Here is a 16,948-nt window from a genome sequence, read left to right as displayed (position 1 = left end):
TCTTGGCTCCATCCCTCCCCCTCCTGTCTTCTCCTATCATTTTGGATCTCCCCCTCCCCCTCCAACTTTCAAATCCCTTACTCACTCTTCCTTCAGTTAGTCCTGACGAAGGGTCTCGGCCTGAAACGTCGACTGCACCTCTTCCTAGGGATGCTGCCTGGCCTGCTGCGTTCACCAGCAACTTTTATGTGTGTTGCTTGAATTTCCAGCATCTGCAGAATTCCTGTTGTTTGCATTTGTAGCTTGGATTCTTTTGCAAAAAGATTTGAGTACAACAGTAAAGTTATTGTTCCACAATTATATAAGTCTTGATGAAGCTTACTGAGACTAGACATGTGGTAATTCATATTCTTTTAGTCTTCTTACCTGCAGAAAGGATTAACTTTTTATGCTGTATAAAGAGACATTTAGTATACTAGGCTCCTGCTCTCTGGAGTTTAGGAAAATCGAAATGTATAAAATCCATAGTATGCTCAGCAGATGGAAACTTCTGACTAAAGTCTTTAGCACTAAATGTCACAGTCCCGAGGAAAGGGGTGGATATGTAGGACAGAAATGAGGAGAAATAATCACACAGAGGCAGTGAATCTTTACAATTCTCTATTCGAAAAGGCAGTGAAACTCAATCACTGATTGCAATCCAAACAGGAATGCAGTAGATAGTTCCTAGATATTCAAGGAATTGAGAAATATGGCTGGAAAATGCTATTTGAGAATATCAGCATGATCTTATTGAATTACCAAGCAGGCTCTGATATGGTATGCATTCAACCATGCCAACTTCCTGGGTTTGGACGCTTCGATTCTCTGGAGCATGGATAGCTGGCACGGTCTCTTTAAAAATTCTCACCTGCTCTACTAATTGATGGACATGGTTTTTTTGCCGCCAAGATGCGGATATTTAAAAAGCACCTGAACTCAGGTTCAGTGCTAAATCGTCATCTCATCTCTGACACATTCTGTCACTGTGTTTAGGATTTCTGTCTTATTTGGATTCTTCTCTAGTCTTGTCAGGTTCTCGTCTAACCCTTATTCAAGCACCCTGTTCTGATTTCAGTCTCGAAATCGTATGTTCATTCTAGTCTCGGATACTTCAGCACTTGGGTCCTTACCATCCTCGTCTAAGCCTCTTATCATAGGCTCAAAGGGACAAAATCCTATTCCTCGTGTCTTTCTGTAACTAGCTGGGAAGCCAAGAGTAACTGACTTGTCCTTCTGTGAAATAGTGCCATGAGATCAATACACAGCAAGTAAAGGAGTCCTCTAATGTCTTGTGCAAAAAGACAACATCTCTGACAATGCAGCACTCCATCAGGAATGCATCCATCAAGATTCTCTGCTCCAGTCCCATTTAGCATTTTGTTTATTGCATTATCTTGCTATCTTGTTCCACTACCTTTAAATTTTTGGATCATTGGGATCTATTATGGGGAAGATGGGACCTGTACAGATTGGATGGGTTGCACCTGAACTCAAGGGGGAGCAATATCCTTGCAGGTAGGTTTGCTGGCATGGTTCGGGAGCATTTAAACTAATTTGCAAGGGGGATGGGACCCAGAGCGATAGAGCAGTGAAAGAAGTGTGTGGAGTAAAGCCAGATCTAACCTATAAAGAGGCTTTGAGGAAAGAGAAACAGAATAAAGGGTGTAAATGTAGTAAGGTAGAAGGGCTGAAGTGTGTGTACCTCAATGCAAGAAGCATCAGGAGCAAAGGTGATGAACTGAGAGCTTGGATACATGCATGGAATTATGATGTAGTGGCCATTACAGACACTTGGCTGGCACCAGGGCAGGAATGGATTCTCAATATTCCTGGATTTCAGTGCTTTAAAAGGGATAGAGAGGGCGGAAACAGGGGAGGAGGGGTGGCATTACTGGTCAAGGATACTATTATAGCTACAGAAAGGGTGGGCAATGTAGCAGGATCCTCTTTTGAGTCAGTATGGATGGAAGTCAGGAACAGGAGGGGAGCCTACCGGTTACTCTGTTGGGGGTATTCTATAGGCCCCCTGGTAGCAGCAGAGATACAGAGGAGCAGATTGGGAGGCAGATTTTGGAAAGGTACAAAAATAACAGGGTTGTTATCATGAGTGACTTTAACTTCCCTAATATTGATTGGCACCTGATTAGTTCCTAGGGTTTAGACGGGGCAGAGTTTGTTAAGTGTGTCCAGGGCGGATTCCTGTCACAGTATGTGGACAGGCCGACTAGGGGGAATGCCATACTAGATCTAGTACTAGGTAATGAACCGGGTCAGGTCACAGATCTCTCAGTGGGTGAGCATCTGGGGGACAGTGACCACCGTTCCCTGGCCTTTAGCATTATCATGGGAAAGGATAGAATCAGAGAGGACAGGAAAATTTTTAATTGGGGAAGGGCAAATTATGAGGCTATAAGGCTAGAACTTGCGGGTGTGAATTGGGATGATGTTTTTGCAGGGAACTGTACTATGGACATGTGGCCAATGTTTAGAGATCTCTTGCAGGATGTTAGGGATAAATTTGTCCTGGCGAGGAAGATAAAGAATGGTAGGGTGAAAAAACCATGGGTGACAAGTGAGGTGGAAAATCTAGTCAGGAGGAAGAAGGCAGCATACATGAGGTTTAGGAAGCAAGGATCAGATGGGTCTATTGAGGAATATAGGAAAGAAAGATAGGAGCTTAAGAAGGGGCTGAGAAAAGCAAGAAAGGGGCATGAGAAGGCCTTGGCAAGTAGAGTAAAGGAAAACCCCAAGGCATTCTTCAATTATGTGAAGAACAAAAGGATGACAGGAGTGAAGGTAGGACAGATTAGAGATAAAGGTGGGAAGATGTGCCTGGAGGCAGTGGAAGTGAGCGAGATCCTCAATGAATACTTCTCTTCGATATTCACCAATGAGAGGGAACTTGATGACGGTGAGCACAATACGAGTGAGGTTGATATTCTGGCGCATGTTGATATTAAGGGAGAAGAGGAGTTGGATTAGTTAAAATACATCAGGACGGATAAGTTCCTGGGGCCTGATGGAATATTCCCCAGGCTGCTCCACGAGGCAAGGGAAGAGATTGCTGAGCCTCTGGCTAGGATCGTTATGTCCTCATTGTCCACGGGAATGGTACCGGAGGATTGGAGGGAGGCGAATGTTGTCCCCTTGTTCAAAAAAAGTAGTAGGGATAGTCCGGGTAATTATAGACCAGTCAGCCATACTCTGTGGTGGGAAAGCTGTTGGAAAAGATTCTTAGAGATAGGATCTCTGGGCATTTAGAGAATCATGGTCTGATCAGGGACAGTCAGCATGGCTTTGTGAAGGGCAGATTGTGTCTAACAAGCCTGATAGAGTTCTTTGAGGAGGTGACCAGGCAGATAGATGAGGGTAGTGCAGTGGACGTCATCTATATGGATTTTAGTAAGGCATTTGACAAGGTTCTATGCGGTAGGCTTATTCAGAGAGTCAGAAGGCATGGGATCCAGGGAAGTTTGGCCAGGTGGATTCAGGATGGGATGCCTGAAGAAGGCAGAGGGTCATGGTGGAGGGAGTACATTCAGATTGGAGAATTGTGACTAGTGGTGTCCCACAAGGATCTGTTCTGGGACCTCTACTTTTCCTGATTTTTATTAATGACCTGGATGTGGGGGTAGAAGGGTGGGTTGGCAATTTTGCAGATGACACAAAGGTTGGTGGTGTTGTAGATAGTGTAGAGGATTGTCAAAGATTGCAGAGAGGCACTGATAGAATGCAGAAGTGGGCTGAGAAGTGGCAGATGGAGTTCAACCTGGAGAAGTGTGAGGTGGTACACTTTGGAAGGACAAACTCCAAGGCGGAGTACAAAGTAAATGGCAGGATACTTGGTAGTGTGGAGGAGCAGAGGGATCTGGGGGTACATATCCACAGATCCCTGAAAGTTGCCTCACAGGTGGATAGGGTAGTTAAGAAAGCTTATGGGGTGTTAGCTTTCATAAGTCGAGGGATAGAGTTTAAGAGTCGCGATGTAATGATGCAGCTCTATAAAACTCTGGTTAGGCCACACTTGGAGTACTGTGTCCAGTTCTGGTTGCCTCACTATAAGAAGGATGTGGAAGCATTGGAAAAGGTACGGAGGAAATTTACCAGGATGCTGCCTGGTTTAGAGAGTATGCATTATGATCAGAGATTAAGGGAGCTAGGGCTTTACTCTTTGGGAAGAAGGAGGGTGAGAGGAGACATGATAGAGGTGTACAAGATAATAAGAGGAATAGATAGAGTGGATAGCCAGCACCTCTTCCCCAGGACACCACTGCTCAATACAAGAGGACATGGCTTTAAGGTAAGGGGTGGAAAGTTCAAGGGGGATATTAGACGAAAGTTTTTCACTCAGTGAGTGGTTGGTACGTGGAATATACTGCCTGAGTCACTGGTGGAGGCAGATACACTAGTGAAGTTTAAGAGACTACCAGACAGGTATATGGAGGAATTTAATGTGGGGGGTTATATGGGAGGCAGGGTTTGAGGGTCGGCACAACATTGTGGGCCAAAGGGCCTGTACTGTGCTGTACTATTCTATGTTCTATGTTCTATCTCACTATCCTGTTCCACTATCTTGCTATCTAGTTCCACAATCTTGCTATCTTGTTTTTCTCATTATCTCACTTTGGCAAAGTGCATCATGAGATGCACGTAAGTAATAATATTTAACTCACAATTAGAGAAATGAAAGTGGTGATTGGATGCCCATTATACCCATCCTGCCCCACTGCATATCGCCCTTGATCCAGAACTATCATTTTCCTTCCCATCCCAAGGTGATAATCACCTTCATTGCCATTTCTGACAGTGATGATTTTGCAGCAACAATCATCATCTGTGATTTATATTTGCCATGATCTTATAGAGAGCTTGGAATGGGTGTCAGCATTACTTAGCTGGAACCAGAAAGCCTGTGTTTATCTCTCAGTTAAACAGTCTTGGATGAATAATTACGGCCAGTAAGAGTGACTGAAGACTTGGTGAGAGCTCCACATTGTGCTGCTGTCTCTGTCTGTACTTCGGCTGTCTATCTAAAGCACTCTCCCACTGAGAAAATTGCTTTACTTTCAGCTAATGGTTCAATTAAGTGATTCTCTGCATACTACATTAGAACAAACAAAATACATCAGAATGCATTGTGGGTGATAAGGCTCTCAGGGGCTAAATCAGAGTCTCCCGAAAAACATGAGCTATGGCAGTCTGTGCATGCCACTTTGGTGCTGTCTGCTCATTCAAATAACTTCAACATCCAGCCTTCGATAAACTGACAATTAACTGGCTGTAAGTGTCAGCAGGGTGGTGATACTGTGAGCCTTTTCTGAGGATCATCACTGTGCCGTCGTGGAGAAGCTTGTGAACTGTGATCCTGAGAGTCACCCGCAGTGGCAAGCTTAAGTGGGGGGGATCCCAGAAAAAGAGGGATCTAACCAAGAATGGTGGAGTGGGTGGGAGATGATGACACATCAGAATGGCAGTGAAGGCGGAGGAAGGCTGCAGCAGTGAAGCGTCCCCCAGTCGCCTTGCATCTCACGTGACTGGATCCTGACCCTGGTTTGTCAAGGCCTTTTGGGAGCTGCCGGTCCATCAGCCTCCTCATGTTAAACAAAGTCACGCACAGGCATCCTCCATTAAGAAAATAACCCATTAGGAGAATATCATACTCAACTCGAGTGATCGCCCTATGAGTGCTAATACAGTGCGTGGCTAGCACCAATTAAAGGAGGGCTCTTCCCTCAGTTTAATTGTGATAGGTTCAGGTGCATCAGTTGTGCAGGATGTGATTCTTTTCTGGGAAAGGTTGAAGAATAGCACAGCATGGGAGAGAGTGGCCTTCAAGATTGTGCGATGCTGTACTGGATCACTGCATAAGGGAGATAGGCTGTTAGGGAAAGGTCTTGCATCTGCAGGAACAAGGGTTGATCCACGTACATGCTTCAAAGGCAATGAGAATAGATTGCACTAAGACCATAAAACCAAAAGATATGGGAGCAGAATTAGGTCATTTGACCCATTGAATCTGCTTTGCCACTTCATCATGGCTGGTATGTTTCCCACTTGGCCCCAATTTCCTGCCTTCTCCCTATAACCCTTCATGCCCTGACTAATCAAGAATCAATAAGTCTCTGCCTTAAATATACGCAATGACTTGGCCTCGACAGTCACCTGTAGCAACAAATTCTATATATTCTGCATTCTATGACTAAAGAAATTCCTCCACATCTCTGTTTTAAATGGACATCCCTCTATTCTGAGGCTGTGTTCTCTAGTCCTAGACTCACCCACCATAGGAAACATTCCTTCCACATCCACTCTATCAAGGCCTTTCAACATTCAATAGGTTTTAATGAGATCCCCCATCATTCTTCTGAAGTCCGGTGAGTACAGGCCCAGAGCCAACAAACATATGATAAATCTTTCAATCCTGGAATTATTTTCATGAACCTGCTTTGAACTCTCTCCAATGTCAGCACGTCCTTTCTTAGATAAAAGGTCCAAAATTGCTCATAATACTCCAAATGAGGCTTCTCCCATGCCTTATAAAGCCTCAACATTACATCATTGCTTTTATATTCTAGTCCTCTCAAAATGAATGCTAACATTATATTTGCCTTCCTCACCACTGATTCAATCTGCAAATTAAACTTTAGGGAATCCTGCATGAGGACTTTCAAGTCCCTTTATGTTTGAATTTTCTTCCCATGTTGAAAATTCTTTCATGCCTTTACTCTTACCAAAGTGCACGACCAGATACTCCCTATGCTTTATTCCATCTGCCACTTCTTTCCCCTTTCTCCAAATCTGCCGAAGTCCTCCTGCAGCCTCTCTGCGCCATGGACACTGCCTGCACTTCCACCACTCTTTGTATCATCCGCACACTTGGCCACAAAGCTGTCAGTTCTGTCATTCAAATAATTTTTGACAGAAAAAATAAAAAGAAGTGGTCCCAACACAGACCCCTGTAGAACACCACTAGTCACTGGCAGCCAACCAGAAAAAGCTCCCTTTATTCCCACTCTTTGCCTCCTGCTAATTAGCCAGTGCTCTATCCACACTAGTATCTTTTCTCTAATACCATCGGCTCTTAACTTGTTAAGTAGCCTCATGTGGGCACCTTGTCAAAGGCCTTCTGAAAATCCAAGTACACATCAACTGATTCTCCCTTGTCTGTCCTACTTGTTATATCTTTGAAGAATTCCAACTGCTTTGTTAGGCAAGTTTTACCCTTTGGGAAACCTTGCTGACTGTGGCCTGTTTTATTATGTGCATCTGTTCCCTAAAACCACAGCCTTAACAATCAACTCCAACATCTTCCCAGCCACTGAGGTCACTCTAACTGGCTTATAATTTCCTTTCTTCTACCTCTCCCCCTTTGTGAATAATGGAGTGACATTTGCAATTTTCCAGTCCTTCGGAATCATGGCAGAATCAATTGTTTCTTAAAAGATCATTAGCAATGCCTCCACAATCTCTTTTGCCACCTCTTTCAGAATCCAGGGGTGTAGACTATTTGGTCCACTTGATTTATCTGTCTGCAAACCTTTCAGCTTCCCAAGCAAAGCGCCTAGTAATGGCAACTTCACTCACTTCTGCCCGCTGACACTCTCGAACACCCAGCATACTGTTAGAGTCTTCCACAGTAAAGACTGATGCAAAATACTTATTTCAATTCATCTGCCATTTCCTAGCCCCCGTTACTATCTCTCCAGCATCATTTTCCAGTGGTCTGATATCTACTCTTGCCTCTTTCACTCTTTATATATCTAAAGAAACTTCTGGTATTCTCTTTGATATTATTGGCTAACTTACTTTTGTATTCCATCTTTTCCCTCTTTATGACTCTTTTAGTTGTCTTCTGCTGATTTTTAAAAGCTTTCCAATCCTCTAACTTCCAACTAGTTTTTGCAGTATTACATGCCCTCTCTTTAGCTTTTATGTTGGCTTATACTTCAGTTGTCAGCCATGGTTGCATCACCCTGCCTTTAGAATACTTCTTCTTTCCTGGGCCTTCTGAACTGCTCCCAGAAACTCCAGCCAACGCTTCTCTGCAATCATCCCTGCTGGTGTGCCTTCCAATTAACTTAGGCTCACTCCTCTATCATGCCTCTATAATTCCCTTTATTCCATTGTATAACTGATTTTAGCTCCTTCCTTTCAAACTGCAGGGTGAATTCTATCATATCATGATCTCTGCCTTCCCTGGTTTCCTTTACATTAAACCATGAGCTGCTCTAATAAGCTAAATTTCTCCTCTTGGATTCAGAACCAATCTAATTTTCCCAATCTACCTGCATATTGAAACCCCTCATGACTATCATAACATTTCCCTTTTGACGTGTGTTTTCAATCTCCCATTGTAATTTGTAGCCCACATCTTTGATACTGTTCTGAGGTCTGTATATAACTCCCATCAGGGTATTTTTACACTTGCAGTTTCTTAGCTCAGCAAATAACAAATCTAAACCTTCTGATCCTACAGTATGTTACCTCTTTCCAAGGATTTGATTTCATTTTTACCAACTGAACCACCCCAACACCTCTGCCTATTGTATTTCAATACAATATGTATCCTTGGATGCTCAGCTGCCAGCAATAAACTTTTTTCAGCCACAATTCAGTCATGCCCGTGATGTCATACATGCCAATTTCTTTTTCTCCTTCCCGCCCTCCCCACCTTTTTTATAGGGCCTCTGCCCCTTCCCTCTTCAGTCCTGACGAAGGGTTCCGGCCCGAAACATTGACTGATCGTTTCCACGGATGCTGCCCGACCTGCTGAGTTCCTCCAGCGTGTTGTGAGTGTTGCTTTGACCCCAGCATCTGCAGAGTATTTTGTGATTATGATGCCAATTTCTAACTGTGCTGCAAGTTCAGCTACCTTATTCCGTATACTGCTTGCATTCAAATATAACACCTTCAGTCCTGTATTTGTCACCCTTTTCAATTTTGTCCCCTTTTACATCACACGAACTATCCTGTTGACTGTAATTTTGCCCTATCATCAGCTTGCCCTTGCTAGCAGTCACATTGTACATTGCCTTTGTTTGTAAACCAACTGCCCCATCCTCAGCCTTATTACCCTGATTCCCATACCACTGCCAAATTAGTTTTAACCTTTCTCGAATAGCTCCAGCAAACCTGCCTGCAAGGAGGCCATTTCCCTTGGGTTCAGGTGTAACCATCCCTGTTGTATTGTCTGTACGTTGCCCAGAAGAGATCCTAATGATCCATAAATCTGAACTCCTGACTCCTGCACCAGTTCTTCAATCATGCATTTATCAGCCAAATGCTCCTATTCTCACCCTCAATGACGCATGGCACAAGCAGCAATCGCCAATTAATACAGCTTTCTACCTAGCTCCCTAAGATCTCTCTCAGGACCTCCTCACCTTTTCTACCCATGTCATTTGTGTCAATATGTACCAAGCCTTCTGGCTGCTCCCCCTCTTCCCCATCCCCCTTTGGAATGCTGTGGCCCCAGTCTGAGACACCCCTGACACTGGCACTTGTGAGACAGCATACCATCCAGATGATTCTATTATGTCCACAGAATAAGCAAATGCTTTGAGATGCTGGTCAAGGACTACATCTGCAGCTTGCTACCACCCACACTGGACCTCCTACAATTCACCTACCGACACAACCGATCGACAGATGACGTAATAGCCACAGCTCTACACACCATCCTTACACATCTGGAGAAGAAGAATGCTTATGTGAGAATGCTGTTCTTGGGCTGCAGTTCAGAATTCAACACCATAATTCCCTCCAGGCTTGACAAGAAGCTCAGAGACCTCGACCTTCACCCTGCCTTGTGTAGCTGGTCAGATTGCCGGCAGGGGATAAGAGTGGGCTCCTTCACCTCTGCCCCCTGACTGTCATACAGGTGCCCCTCAGGGCTGTGTACCAAGTCCCCTCCTTTACTCTCTGTATACCCATGACTCTCACCACCCACAGCTCCAATCTGCTAATTAAATTTGCTGATGATGCTACATTGATTGGCCTTATCTCAAATAATAATGAGGCAGACTACAGAGAAGAAGTCATCACCCTGACACAGTGGTGTCAAGAAAGCAACCTCAATGTCGCAAAAACAAAGGAGCTGGTTGTGGACTACAGGAGGAATGGAGACAGGCTAACCCCTATTGACATCAATGGATCTGGGGTTGAGAGGGTGAACAGCTTTAATTTCCTCGGCATAAACACCACCGAGGATCTCACTTGCTCTGTACATTTCAGCTGTGTGGTGAAAAAGGCATAACAGCGCCCCTTTCACCTCAGACGGTTGAAGAAGTTTGGTATGGGCCCCCAGATCCTAAGAACTTTCCACAGGGGCACAATTGAGAGCATCCTGACTGGCTGCATCACTGCCTGATACGGGAACTGTACTTCCCTCAATCACAGGACTCTGCAGAGAGCGAACAGCCTAGCGCATCTGTAGATGTGAACTTCCTACTATTCAGGACGTTACTGAGACAGGTGCGTAAAAAGGGCCCGAAGGATCTTTGGGACCAGAGTCACTTCAACCACAAACTGTTTCAGCTGCTACCATCCAGAAAACGGTACCACAGCATAAAAGCCAGGACCAACAGGCTCCAGGCCAGCTTCTTCCACCAGGCCATAAGACTGATTAATTCATGCTGACACAACTGTATTTCTATGTCATATTGACTATCTTGTTGTACATAATATTTATTATAAATGACTATCAATTGCACATTGCACATTTAGACGGAGACATAACATGAAGATTTTAACTCCTCGTGTATGTGAAGGATGTAAGTAATAAAGTCAATTCAATTCAATTCAGAACCCTGTCTTTATTCCTCTAACTATGGAATCTCCTGTCACTACTGCAGCCCTTGTAACTTCTCATCTTTTCTGAGCCACTGTGCTCGACTAAATGCCAAAGACCTGATCTCTGCAGCTCTCCCAGTAGGTCATCCCCCTCAAAAGGAACCAAAGTGGTATATTTATTCTTGAGGGGAATGGCCACAGGGCTACACTGTACTGGCTGCCCATTTCCATTTCTTCTCCAGACAGTTACCTGGCTACCAGCCTCCTGTTGACTCCTTCCTTGTAGCTCCTATCTATCTATCTATCTATCTATCTATCTATCTATCTATCTATCTATCAGTCTCCCATATGAGCCGAAGATCCAGTTCCTTAACGTGTTCTCTGAGGAGCTGCACCTGGTGCAGATGTGGTTATCCAGGAGGCTGGAGATTTCCCAGAAATCCCACACCTCACAGAAAGAACATAACACAGCCCCTGGAGCCATTCTAACTGCATTAGTTGTGCTCTCACAGACAAGGAGTAAAGAATACAGAAGAAGGAGAAGAAGCTGACCTTACCCAAGCCTGATCTTGCCTAAGCCTGATGAACCAAAGCCAAAACTAACATTGGCCTGCTCACACAAGGCAGCTCCAGCAATGGCTGCTTTCTTGCGCCTGCCTTATTTTTATTTGCCTTTGCTAATGAATCTTGTTCACTAGGTAATAGCTTGAGAATTGTGGAAAACTGGCACTCTAGCATTGGACTTCAGTGTTCAGTGTTGGAATGCCTCACCCACCATGGACACTCTCCTCTCTCCCATCGGGCGGAAGATATCGGAGTTTGAAAGCACATGCCACCAGATTCAAGGACAGCTCCTACACCACTGTTATAAGATTATTAAATGGTTTGCATGCAAGAAAATGGTCTCTTAACCTCCCAATCTACCTTTTATGATTTTGCACCTTGTTGCTTACCTACACTGCACTTTCTCTGTGGTGGTTGCACAGAAATAGAACAAGTTCGATCAATAACAATGCAGAATAATAACTTGATCTCTAGAAACAGGAAACAAGAGAATCCTTTCAGTTTATCTCAAGACATGTGAAAAAAAGAACAATACCAATACCAATAATATTCTGATATTTTACAGATGAAATGCCTTGGGAGCCTGGCGTGTAACTTCTAGGCTTTCACTGTAAATTCCTGTCCGTTATTTAATGATGGCCAGATAACCTACTGGTCTGTGTAACGACGCTGAGTGAAGAAAGACAGGATATATTTCCTACTATTTGAAAACTAGTCTCATCGGCTCTTTCATTTACACCTGAAGGGATAGAGAGGTCTTTGATTTAACATCTCTGCTAAAGGGTTACACAACCAATAGAGACGCACACAAAATTCTGGAGGAACTCTGCAGGTCAGGCAGCATCTATAGAAATGAGTAAACAGTCAACGTTTTGGGCCCAGACCCTTCTTCAAGTTTGCAAAGGAAGGGGGAGAACGCCAGAATAAAAAGGTGGGGGCAGGGGAAGGGAGATAGATGAAGTGATAGGCGAAGCCTGGTGGGAAGGAAAGGTAAAGGGCTGGAAAGGAAGGATTCTGATGGGAGAAGAGAGTAGAGCATTGGAGAAAGGGAAAGAGGGGTGGACATAACAGGAGATGAGAGGCAGGTGAGAAGAGGTAAGAGGCCTGAGTGGGGAATAAAAGAAGAGGGGAAGGGGAGGGATTTTTTTTACCTGAAGGAAAAAGCAATATTCATGCCATCAGGTTGGAGGCTACCCAGACAAAACCAACAGTGTGACATGCAATGGGATGTCAGCCAAAATGCTTATGCTTAAGTCTTTGAAGCAGGGCATGAACACAAACCTTCTGAAGCATTTAAAGTGAGAGATCTATTAACTGATCCACAGATGGCACTATAAAGAAACCAAAGAGTAACAGGAAACAAAGATGCATCTGGGTGTCTCTTTTTTCTCAAGTTGTCTACAAAGAGCCTGTGTGAGTGGAGCATTGGCAACCATGGCATCAGCCTGCTCAAGGGTAATTCATTCCCTGTCCCTAACCACACGTTTTGATACATTTTAACCCCACACCAGTTTTCTGCAGCAAACTTTTGAGATATCAATAATGTTCTGCCCATATATTTCTTACATTATATTACATAAAATGATTAGCGCTTTGGCGTCCTTCAGCTCTACGCATAAAACACAAATGTTTCCCCTTTGCAATAACAAGGACTTTTTGTGCATAATTATTTCCCCTGACGCCATGGCGAATAACTAAAAATTGAAATGCATTGAAGAAATTATATGTACCTTCCCTATAATAGGGTGGTAAAATAATTTTGAGCAGAGTTCATATGGATGCTATCAAATAAGTTACTGACGGGTAAATCCATTCCCTCTACCAATGTCAGTGCTTTCTACTCACGCATTTCTGGCCCCACAGCATTCATTATAAATATTGTTCAACTTCAAACATCCTGTTTAGTGCTTGCGTCCTATTTCTGGCATTCTTACTGCCGCTAACTTAGATACTGTTTCAATTTATATTACAGTTATGGTACAAAGTCAGTTATCACAAGCAGATTGTACTGAAACGTGCTGCCTGTATCTTTCATAAGCAGGAACTAAAACGTATTCTTTAATTATAGCATGGGATGTGAAAAATCTTCTCTATTTCTATTCCAAAACCTGGGAAGTTCTGTTAACCTGTTCGGTGTAGCGTACATTTCATAAATATAATTAATTGCAAGTTAGTAAATGTTAAACACAACTTCACCTTCCATCTGAGCATTTTGCTGCCTTCTGGACTTAATATTGGAATTCCACAACTTTGGTTAATTTAATTCCTCAATTTATACCAAATGTCCATCTGTGATTTTTTGGTTGATATTCCCAACTTTATTTTGTTTTATTTTCTCTAGGAATGAAGGACATGCACAGCCTTATCAGCCAGGTGTGTCTTCCTGCTCTGCTTTTCCCAGCTCGAAGAGTATTTGCCTACGCTGTCACTCTCAAACCACTCTCATTCGTTCATCCACCATCTACCGTTGTTTATAGCTTATCCCCATGGTGACCCTGGTTTCCCTCCCCCCCCCCCCCCCCCCAGCCTCCCTGCAGCTTTTTTGCTTCTGTCTGCTTTCCGGTTCTAATGAAGGATCTCCGACCAAAAACATTAACTCTGTTTCTCTTCCCACAGATGCAGCCTGACCTGTTGAGTACTTCCAGCATTTCTGTTCTCATTACCCAGAACCAAACTGACCTATCGAATAAAAACATAATAAACAATGAAGATAAATTTAGAAGTTATTTTCTACATTGGCATATGAAGTCCCTGTGCCTGGTAACTGAATATAATTGAAATAAGGATACTGAACATACTCCTATGTACAGTACATTGGACTAAAACACTTTTGAATAGAGCTGTCAATCAATCCAGTTCAAAGACACATTGAGCGGGGATGTTTTCTATCTAGTCAATAAACAAGTTTGTATCACTGTAGAATTGTTGACATTTTAAACTGTATATTTTGAAGCATACAAAGAAATCTTTGAATATCATTTGAATGAAGTTTCCATGAACTTTAGGATGTGAATAAAGGTAAAGAAAGATTTGCTGTCTTTCAACCTCAGGACATCTGATAATGCTTTAAAGTGAACAAATATTAGGCAAGTGCAGGGACAGCTTTCCTGCTCTTATTCAAGACAAGGTCAAATTTTCTTTCATATCCCATTAGGAACCAGATAATATTTTGGTTTAATGTTTTATTAAAAGGCAGCACCCTCAAAAGTGTATCTGCCTTTGCTACAGCAATGAGAATACAATATTTATCTCTAACTTCTGTTCTTTGACAATTGGCAGTAATGAAAACATTCCCAAGCCTAATTAAAATGATTTGGAATTCAAAAAGGAAATAAGCATTATCATTCAAAGGGCTGATTAGTACCTAAAAATAAGTCTTGTGTGCTGGCTGATATATATATATATATATATATGTATCAGTGAATAGACTTAAAGCTCACAGAGTTCAAAATATGCTTAAAAGTCACAGCCTTCAACATCAACTTTAATGATTAATGGGGCAAATAGTTATTTCCAAAATACTATTATCATGCAAATTATATTAAAATAAAGTCTTCAAAATCATCACAGTAACCACTTATTTTAAGCTCAATATTGACCATTCAGGCACCTCAGTGACCTTTTTTTTTGTTTAGAGTAACATTCAATTAAATAAAACCAGACGAATGCCCTCTCGCTCCCCTCCTGTTGCTTTGCTCCCGTTAAAAAAAGGCGTAGTTCTATTTCTATGTTCAACTCATCCTATATTGTACCTTGGGCACAAAAATATTGCTTATCTAACTTAAACACTAATTGCATAAATAGACAAGGGGATTAGAGGACAAGATTGTCAAGCCTCTAGATGGAATTGGCATTGAACGAAAATAACTTAGATTTTGCAGAGTCGAAGTTAGTGAATGCTATATCAATTAACCCCTTTAAAGTGTAACCGTTTGCCTGATGGGACTAAGCTACATGAATAATGAGCAAAATGAATAAAAACTCCCCAAAGCACCATATTTCTGGCCCATTTAGGACTACAGGATATAATTTCTGAATTAACCGGTCAGAAGCAAAAAATACACTTTGCGATATTATATTGGAGTGGGAGCACTAATGAAAAATGTCATTTTTGCTTTCTTGGGAGTTTTTCAGCTGATATTCATCTCAAGAGATTAAACAATTAGGGCAAATCTCTGATAGTTCAAAAACTAAATGTGATCTGCTTGAAAGACTAAGCTAAAAAAATCTAATAACCTTTTCTTCATTCAGGAATTATAATTCTACTCTGAGGATCTCAGATCTCATGGTACATAATGTCATAATTCAATATACGTGTTCAAGGACTCCTGAGAATATAAGAAACAATATGGAGCAAACTGCTACTTTTTATTGAAAAGCAGAATATCTTCACATTAAATCAAGCTCACTTATTCTTGAAGTCTAAATAAAAGAACCCATAATGTTAACACCACCAAATATTTGCATGCATGTCTGCACATGTGCATGCGTGTATGCATCCACAAATACAGATTTTACCAAACAGTACAGAGTGTGATGTGCACTGCCACCATCATTTACAATATTAAAGTCACAGAGTCATAGAAAAGTTCAGCACAGAAACAGATCTCTTGGCTCATCTAGCCTGTGCCAAACCATTTAAAATGCTCACTGCCATAGAACTAAACAGGGACCAGAGCCCTGGAGGGTAATATAATGGGAGGAAACATATACATAATTCGCAACCACCGACATTGAGTTGGAGTTCACTTTAAGAGGCTGGTCTGACCTGATGAAGTAATGACGTGACGTTTTTACCGCACTTTATGTTCTGTGTTTGGTTGATAATAAAAGAGAGCTGTTACGGTTTTTCATAAACTTAAAACACCTCTTCTGTTTTATTTATGAAAACCTACAACCCCTACCATGCATGTACCTATCCAAACTTCTCTTAAACATTGAAATCGTGATTGCATGCACCACTATTAATGCAATAAAAATACAAAAAAATCCATTGATGATTGAATTGCAGGGATAAAACTGAACCATATTTTACTACTTAGTGAGAAACAATAGAATGTGCACATTTTTCCATTATGTGGCCTGTACAGTAGGACTCCTTTTCTCAAATTCTTCTACAGTGTCAATGGGAAAATAATTATGTATGTTCTGACTTGGCTTCATTTCTCAATTTAACAGAAATACTCAAAAGGGGAGGAATATTTCATTTCTCTCTGCTGTTAATAATGTTCAACTTCTTCAAATTCGGTTGGATTTCATTTCAATAAGCATGAAAATGAAAATATAAACATTATCTGTATACAGTAATAAGATTTGTAAGATCCTATTAACATTGGGAAATAACATTGCAGACTGTTTCATTTAATGCTTCTCCTAATGATGATTTTTGTCAGTTCAAGAGCATTGTTCCAATTTCTCACAATTTTATATTATACAAAGTTAGGAAATAGTACCTTATGCTTTCAATCCATAGAATTAAAACAGGAGAGAGTAAAGGAAGATAATATCATGCATGGCTGATCTAAGATGCTTTTTATATACTATTTCCATGATATTCACTAGGTTTATCTGTAAATACAGTTTTTATAACATAATGCAACTCAGAAGATGA

The 16,948-nt window shown here is 42.0% G+C and overlaps 1 long non-coding RNA gene across 1 annotated transcript in view; it reads left to right on the top strand.

The window, feature by feature from the left end:
- The window catches only part of LOC134354555 (uncharacterized), a 28,027-nt gene extending 13,974 nt beyond the window's left edge, over positions 1 to 14,053 (top strand). Inside the window, exons 2-3 of the long non-coding RNA XR_010019849.1 lie at positions 13,679 to 13,710; positions 13,954 to 14,053. This is a non-coding gene — a long non-coding RNA (uncharacterized LOC134354555). The remainder of the gene's footprint in view (positions 1 to 13,678; positions 13,711 to 13,953) is intronic.
- The last annotated feature ends 2,895 nt before the right edge of the window (positions 14,054 to 16,948 follow it).

Source organism: Mobula hypostoma, chromosome 12, assembly GCF_963921235.1.
Source record: "Mobula hypostoma chromosome 12, sMobHyp1.1, whole genome shotgun sequence".
Taxonomy (NCBI): domain Eukaryota; kingdom Metazoa; phylum Chordata; class Chondrichthyes; order Myliobatiformes; family Myliobatidae; genus Mobula; species Mobula hypostoma.
Note: the sequence above shows the minus strand (reverse complement) of the source record. Positions and strands in the feature narration are given on the sequence as shown.